Source organism: Procambarus clarkii, chromosome 1, assembly GCF_040958095.1.
Source record: "Procambarus clarkii isolate CNS0578487 chromosome 1, FALCON_Pclarkii_2.0, whole genome shotgun sequence".
NCBI lineage: Eukaryota > Metazoa > Arthropoda > Malacostraca > Decapoda > Cambaridae > Procambarus > Procambarus clarkii.
The window spans coordinates 15,840,324-15,849,198 of NC_091150.1; the positions used below are offsets into that span (position 1 = coordinate 15,840,324).

The 8,875-nt window shown below is 37.1% G+C and overlaps 1 long non-coding RNA gene across 1 annotated transcript; it reads left to right on the forward strand.

Annotated features, from left to right (window-relative positions):
* The first annotated feature begins 815 nt into the window (after positions 1-815).
* On the forward strand, positions 816-8,509 carry LOC138358088 (uncharacterized). The gene is made up of 3 exons (XR_011225221.1): positions 816-924; positions 3,904-4,020; positions 8,204-8,509. It is a non-coding gene; the product is annotated as an uncharacterized lncRNA (long non-coding RNA).
* The last annotated feature ends 366 nt before the right edge of the window (positions 8,510-8,875 follow it).

Here is an 8,875-nt window from a genome sequence, read left to right on the forward strand (position 1 = left end):
ATAAATGTACTCACTAACTATTCTCTGGTATCTGTTCTTCAATTAAAATTACCTATTTTTTTGTTTAATTAGTCCATAATTCATAAAATTCCTTCAGGTCGATCTTTATATTTAGAAAAACATCTAATCAATTTGGAATTTAATTTTTCGTTCACCTACAGTTACCTGCTATTATTTCATTGTTATATTTTATGTCGCTGGTCATTACAATTTTCCAAGAATTTAAACAGCTAAACAGCAAGTAGCATCTTGTTAGAGTACAGGAATTTACCTATGGAGAACCTCGATAGCTGCCGAAAATTATTAATGATTATATATGTAATTTAAAATAATGAATTATATACCATTTCTTATGTTATGTCTTTGGCGGGTAGGCCGTTCTGCGGGTTTACAACCGAATTGTTTAAAAATCACACTATTTTAAATGTATGAGTCACTAGTATGCTCTGATATATGTTCTGCAATGAAAATAAAGATTGTTTTGTTGTTAATTACTCCATAAATGTGTAATGTGTTAATTCAGTCTAAAATCTTTTTGCAATGTTTATATGCGATATACGTAGCTGGAAACTACCTAATATTTAAAAATAATAGTTACAACATTCTATTAATATATAATGTTGAAATAAATATCACACAAAGTCTGTATATCTGTTTTTAGATGTCTTATAAATCTTCTTTTAAAATAGTATTAATGATTTTTATGAATCTTGAGTAAAAATTATGTTAATTATTATTAATCTAATTGTTATTATTTTAAGTAAAAGAATTGCAAGTATTCGCATAACCATGGGATCTCTGTTTGTGTATGAATGCACGGATTTGTTTTTGTTATGAGAGGGACGCCTTAGAAAGCATGGTGTAGGCCACCTGTGGCTCGCATCCGATCCCACGATCGTCGTCGCCCCTAAATCAACACAACAGGTATTTAGTATTTACGATTATAATAAGTAATATTTCTTTTATAATAATATTGCAGCAGGTGGTGTAGTGGTAGGACACTCGCCTGGCGTTCCGCGAGCGCTATGTCATGGGTTCGTATCCTGGCCGGGGAGGATTTACTGGGCGCAATTCCTTAACTGTAGCCTCTGTTTAACGCAACAGTAAAATGTGTACTTGGATGAAAAAACGATTCTTCGCGGCGGGAATCGTATTCCAGGGACCTGCCCGAAACGCTACTCGTACTAGTGGCTGTACAAGAATGTAACAACTCTTGTATATATCTCAGGTTAGGGGCTAGGCATTTACACTCTTAGGTCAGCAAACTAGCTAGTAGGTTAGACTATTAGACTCCACTGGTCAATCGGGGGCCTGCATGACTCAGCTTATCCTAACCTAGCCCAGCTTAAACCATCTAAGCATAGTTCATTCTAGCTGTGCATAGTGCTTGCACAGCCTTGCTTATCCTAGTTTACCTCTTCCTAGCCTACCGTAGCCAAGCCTATCCCAGTATACCCTTACCTAGTCTTGCCTAGCCTAACCCTGCCTTGCTTTTAAACATGACCAGTCCTTCCTACCCTAGCCAAGCCCTGACCAGCTTAGCCAAGCCAGTCCCTGCCTAGATTTAGCATAGCCTTGCCTTTTTATTAATATATAGAGGGTACCACCTCTGGTTGAGTTTGTAGGAACCCTCCACTTATAGGGTTGAGGGTTCCATATATATATATATATATATATATATATATATATATATATATATATATATATATATATATATATATATATATATATATATTTATATATATATATGTCGTACCTAGTAGCCAGAACGCACTTCTCGGCCTACTATGCAAGGCCTGATTTGCCTAATAAGCCAAGTTTTCCTTAATTATTATATTTTCTCAATTTTTTTTCTTATGAGATGATAAAGCTACCCATTTCATTATGTATGAGGTCAATATTTTTTTATTGGAGTTAAAATTAACGTAGATATATGACCAAACCTAACCAACCCTACCTAACCTAACCTAACCTATCTTTTTAGGTTAGGTAGCTGAAAAAGTTAGGTTACGTTTGGTTAGGTAGGTTAGGTAGTCGAAAAACAATTAATTCATGAAAACTTGGCTTATTAGGCAAATCGGGCCTTGCATAGTAGGCAGAGAAGTGCGTTCTGGCTATTAGGTACGACATATATATATATATATATATATATATATATATATATATATATATATATATATATATATATATATATAATATAAATAATGTGTGTGTAAACATGCCACGTGTGTGTAAATCACAAAAATTAACACTTGATGAAAAATGTGACAGTGTCAGACCACGGAGGAAGAATTGAAACAGGAATTTCCTTAAGTACTTTCATATATTAATACATCTTCAGAAGGAATAATTTTTTATATAAATTAAATTAAAAAACAAATCATTCCTCCATCGTCTGACACTCATATATATATATATATATATATATATATATATATATATATATATATATATATATATATATATATATATATATATATATATATATATATATATATATATATAATGTGTGTGTGTGTGTGTACTCACCTAGTTGTGCATGCGGTGGTTGAGCTCTGGCTCTTTGTCCCGTATGTATGTATTCATATATATATATATATATATATATATATATATATATATATATATATATATGGGAACAAGCCTGAATGGTCCCCAGGACAATATGCAACTGAAAACTCACACCCCCAGAAGTGACTCGAACCCATACTGCCAGAAGCAACGCAACTGGTATGTACAGGGACGCCTTAATCCACTTGACCATCACGACCAGACATAAGGAAGTGATAGCTGAGGCTATTTGACCCACTTCCCCGCTGGCACTCGGATGGTAATCTTGGGCAAAGCATTTTATCAAATCACCTCATTTTTGGGGCAACACGTGAGGAACACAAATGCGAACAAGCCTGAATGGTCCCCAGGACAATATGCAACTGAAAACTCACACCCCAGAAGTGACTCGAACCCAATACTGCCAGGAGCAACGCAACTGGTATGTACAGGGACGCCTTAATCCGCTTGACCATCACGACCAGACATAAGGAAGTGATAGCCGAGGCTATTTGACCCACTTCCCCGCTGGCACTCGGATGGTAATCTTGGGCATAGCATATGGGTTCGAGTCACTTCTGGGGTGTGAGTTTTCAGTTATATATATATATATATATATATATATATATATATATATATATATATATATATATAATATTAATATTATATATCCTGCCTGAAATGCTGCGTGTACTAGTGGCTTTACAAGATTTTGTGGTTATTCTCTATATCTGGTTCACCTAACAGTAAATAAGTACCTGGGAGTTAGACAGCTGCTATGGGCTGCTTCCTAGGGATGTGTGTGTGTGTTTGTATTCATGTTGTATTTTACAAAGTAGGAAGAGATGTTTGTAAAAAAAAAAATCAAATATTTTTGAAAGTATAAGTAGATTTGATATTTTTCTCTAATTGTTTATTTCTGCTGTCTCGCCTCCTTTATAAAATGGCATCATTCTTGCTTTTTTAAGGATATCAGGAAAAGTAAGGCACTCCAGAGATTTGTTGACTCCTTCCTAGTGTTGCCTAGCCCAGCCCAGCCTAGACAAGGCAGGCTGGGCATCCTAGCCTCACGCAGCTTAGCCCCAACCTACATGTAGCATCCCAGTCCATCCAAAGTGATCATTACCTTACTGGCTGTGTTTTCTCTTCAGCCCTGAATGTAATGTGGTGGAACATAAGCAGATACATATCAGGTCTTAGAGAATCTGTACTTCATACATTTCTTAATAATGTCTCACAAATATTTAAATAATTAAACAAAAATTGTATAATAACTTCATATTATTCTTGCAATTTATTTTTGCATTTTTTTTATACAAAATTTACATTTTAAAAGATTACCTCTATTTTTAGATTGATGACTTGAAGACTACAGTGCCATCCACAGCAAATCATGGTCTTAAAATATCTCCTAGCAATGACGAGACCAATTTTCACAGAGATCAAATTTTTGCTAAGCAGTAGTCACAGGTAAATATATATTATATATATAATATTATATATATAAAATTAACTACTTCATTGCTCAAAGCACCTTTAGACATTCTGAGAGTTGTGCTATTTTATTAATTAATTAATTAGGCTATATTTTAATGTTTTGTAATGTTTTCATTACTTTTTTTGTTTTTAAATATAAATTGTTGAGTTTTGAAACATTTTGACATTAACTATACCTGAATATTTATAAACAAAAAAATACCAGAACTATGTCCTTGACAATTGCACTAAGAAGTCTTTGCCAAAATCAGGTGCTCAGTGCAGTAGTTAAAAACTTAAAAGTTGTACCACCTCTGGTGCAAGATTAGGGACCCATAGCCTCAGAGAAGAAAATAGAGAGTACTCAGAGAAGGCCTTGAATAATAGGCAGGCTGTTTGTGTGTGTTTCGACGGTAAGCTTGCTGACACCAAATGTAGTTACCTAAGTGTAGTTACAGGATTAGAGCTACGCTCGTGGTGTCCCGTCTACCCAGCACTCTTTGTCACATAATGCTTTGAAACTACTGACGGTCTTGGCCGCCACCACCTTCTCACTTAACTTGTTCCAACCGTGTACCACTCTGTATGCGAAAGGAAATTTTTTTATATTTCTTTGGCATCTTTGTTTAGTTAGTTTAAATCTATGACCTTTTGTTCTTGAAGTTCCAGGTCTCGGGAAATCTTCCCTATCGATTTTATCAATTCCTGTTACTATTTTGTACATAGTGATTTTATCACCTCTTTTTGTTGTCTTCTAGTTTTGGCATATTTAATGCCTCTGACCTCTCCACATAGCTCTTGCACTTTAGTTCTGGGAGCCACTTAGTAGCATGTCTTTGCACCTTTTCCAGTTTGTTGATGTGCTTTTTAAGATATGGGCACCAAACAACCGCTGCATATTCTAGCCTTGGCCGAACAAAACTCGTGAACAATTTCTTTAGTATTTCGCCATCCATGTATTTAAACAAAATTCTGAAGTTAGAAAGCGTGGCATAGGCTCCTCACACAACGTTCTTTATGTGGGCCTCAAGTGATAGTTTTCTATCTAGAATCAACCCTAGACCTCTTTCTTTTATCAGAATTATATAAAGATTTCTCACATAATTTGTAGGTTGTGTGGGATCTATGTTCTATTCCACATTCCATAACATGGCATTTATTCACATTAAATTTCATTTTGCCAAGTGGTGCTCCATATACTTATTTTGTCCAGGTCTTCTTGAAGGGCATGACAATCATCTAAATTTCTTATCCATCCCATTATCTTAGCATCATCAGCAAACATGTTGATATAATTCTGTATTCCTACTGGTAGATCATTTATGTAGACAATGAACATTTCTGGTGCATGTACTGTGGTACTCCACTTGTGACACTTCTCCAGTCCGATTGCCTCTGATTACTGCCCTCATTTTTATATCAGTCAGAAAATTTTTCATCCATGTTAGAAGCTTACCTGTCACCCATCCAAAATTTTCTAGTTTCCAGAACAACCTCTTATGTGGAACTCTGTCGAAAGCCTTTTTTATGTCTAGATAGATGCAGTCAACCCAACTACCTTGTTCCTTTAAAATCTCTGTGGCTCAATCATAGAAACTGAGTAAATTCGATACACAGGATCTTCCAGATCGAAAACAATACTGTCTGTTTGATATTATATAATTTCTCTCCAGGTGTTCTACCCATTTAGTTTTTATTATTTTTTTTTTGTTTTCAATCCTTTCACTGTTACACTTGTCAATGATTCAGGTCTATAACTGAGAGAGGTGGGGTCTTCCCTGTTGCCACTTTTGTAGATTGGAACTATGTTAGCATTTTTCCACATGTTTGCTATGACTCCTATACACAGGGATGCCTGAAAGATCAGGTGAAGTGAAAGGCTGAGCTCAGATGCACATTCTCTCAGAACCCATGGTGAAACTCCATCTGGACCAACTGCTTTGTTCTTACTTAGCTACTTTAGCATATTTTCCTCTTCATCTCTAGACACCTCTATACGCTCTATGATGTTCTCAGAAATTCTTATTGTGTCTGGTTCTCTTAAGATTTCATTTTGTATAAACACACTTTGGAACTTTTGGTTTAATGTTTCACACATTGCATTATCATTTTCTGTGAATCTGTTTCCTATTTTCAACCTCTGGATATTATCCTTTACCTGCAATTTGTTGTTTATGAATTTGTAGAATAGGCCCAGTTCTGTTTTACATTTATCCATTATCACTTTTTAAAAATTTCTTTCTGCCTCTTCCCTTACTGCTGTATAGTTGTTTCTCGCATCTTTGTATCGCTGGTATGATTGGGAGTTTGGCTACTTTCTATTTTGATACCTGCTTGATGGGGTTCTGCTCTTCTACTCCCCAAGCCCGGCCCGAGGCCAGGCTCGACTTGTTAGAGTTTGGTCCACCAGGCTGTTGCTTGGAGCGGCCCGCAAGGCCACATACCCACAACATCCCGGCTGATCCGGAACTTCTCTTAGAAAACAGTCCAGTTTTCTCCTGAAGATGTCCACGGTTGTTCCGGCAGGAACAACCGTGCAACCGTGCTCTGAAGGGGAAAGTGAATACTGAGCAGTACTCGAGACGGGACAACATAAGTGACTTGAAGAGTACAACCATTGTGATGGGATCCCTGGATTTGAAAGTTCTCATAATCCATCCGATCATTTTTCTGGCCGACGCAATATTTGCTTGGTTATGCTCCCTAAACATTAGATCGTCGGACATCATTATTCCCAAATCCTTGACATGCTGTTTTTCTACTATGGGAAGATTCGATTGTGTTTTGTACCCTGTATTATGTTTCAGATCCTCATTTTTGCCATACCTGAGATTTATCACTGTTAAACATCATGTTATTTTCTGCTGCCCAATCGAAAACTTTGTTGACATCTGCTTGTAGTTTTTCAATGTCTTTCATTCCATTTTTGCGTCTTTTGGTCTGTGGCCCTCTCTCAATTTCTGTTGAACCAATCCTGTTATCTGGCCCTGCATCTCTGTTTTGGTATGAATGTTTGTGTGCCTTCATTGTATATTTTGCAAAATTTGGCATACATTTAATTTACTTCCCTGTCTAGCAACAAGTCTGCCTAATTACTTATTAAAAAAAATTTGAAGTTCCCCATAGTGACCTCTCTCTCTTGAAATCAAGTTTATCAACTGTTTCAATGTCCCTATTTTCTGTGTGTGTGTGTTTGGAGGCTAAGCTTGCTGATACCATGTGTGTGTGTGTGTGTGTGTTTGGAGGCTAAGCTTGCTGATACCATGTGTGTGTGTGTGTTTGGAGACTAAGCTTGCTGATACCGTGTGTGTCTGTGTTTGGAGGCTAAGCTTGCTGATACCATGTATGTGTGTGTGTGTGTGTGTGTGTTTGGAGGCTAAGCTTGCTGATACCGTTTGTGTGTGTGTGTGTGTGTGTTTAGAGGCTATGCTTGATGATACCATGTGTGTATTTGGAGGCTAAGCTTGCTGATACCATGTGTGTGTGTGTGTTTGGAGGCTAAGCTTGCTGATACCATGTGTGTGTGTGTGTTTGGAGGCTAAGTTTGCTGATACCATGTGTGTGTGTGTGTGTTTGGAGGCTAAGCTTGCTGATACCATGTGTGTGTGTGTGTGTTTGGAGGCTAAGCTTGCTGATACCATGTGTGTGTGTGTGTGTGTGTGTGTGTGTGTGTGTGTGTTTAGAGGCTAAGCTTGCTGATACCATGTGTGTATTTGGAGGCTAAGCTTGCTGATACCATGTGTGTGTGTGTTTGGAGGCTAAGCTTGCTGATACCATGTGTGTGTGTGTGTTTGGAGGCTAAGTTTGCTGATACCATGTGTGTGTGTGTGTTTGGAGGCTAAGTTTGCTAACACCGTGTGTGTACTCACCTGTTTAAATAATGATAGGGGTGTGTACCTCCTCTGGTGCAATTGTAGGGACCCACAGCCTTGAAGAAAATAAAGAGTATTCAGAGAAGACCTTGTGGATTCTCACTGAACACTAATCTTTTCTTCTCCTACCACCCCTCTTATTTTGTTTTATGCTGTATTCTATTATATATCATATAAATACATAGCCAAATGGCAATATTTATTATGTCTATACAAAAAGAAGACATCCACTTTATTTTTTTTCTCTCCTTTGTTTCTATGTGGATTTTGTTGTGACTAATGATTCTCCTCCTTCCCATCAACAGGTCTTCCTCACTGGGCTTGCTCGGCTTTTGTGTTACTGTGAGGGTGCCATCATCGTTTACCCTTCAAGACTGACTCATGCTGGCATTGCATTTGTGGACTTCCCTTCACAGTAAACAGTCCTTCTCCATATGGTGATTGTCCAGGGCAAGCAGGGTGTGACTGCCATCTTGGAGAAGCAGGGTCTTTTAATATGAAGAATCTTCCGTCTTCTCTACTTACGCCAGCTTGTGCCGGCCTTGCATTCTTGTTACTTCATGGCCCTTGGGCCTTTTTTATTTATTTTACATAATAATTTTTTTTATTAATACCCGTGTTTCACAAGAGATCCTTAACATTTTAAGCACCAATTGTATTGACTAATGTACGTCTTGTAACCTTTAAGACATAAATAGACAAGACATAGATAAATGAGTGAATAATACTGAGTGACTAGGTTAGGGCGAGGAACATAGTACAGTGTCTGGCTTTGGAAGAATGCCTACTGTTTTAGAAACCTTATTGCCATGATCATAATCGTATGGGTTAAAAAGCATTTGTTGTCACTCCTACACTGTGGCTTGTTGAGCTTGAAACCTTTGCTCCTTGTTCGTGTTACATCTGACCTTTTGAAGAAATTGTATGAATCAATATCCTCCAAATTGTTCAGTATTTTAAAGGTTTCACTCTATTAC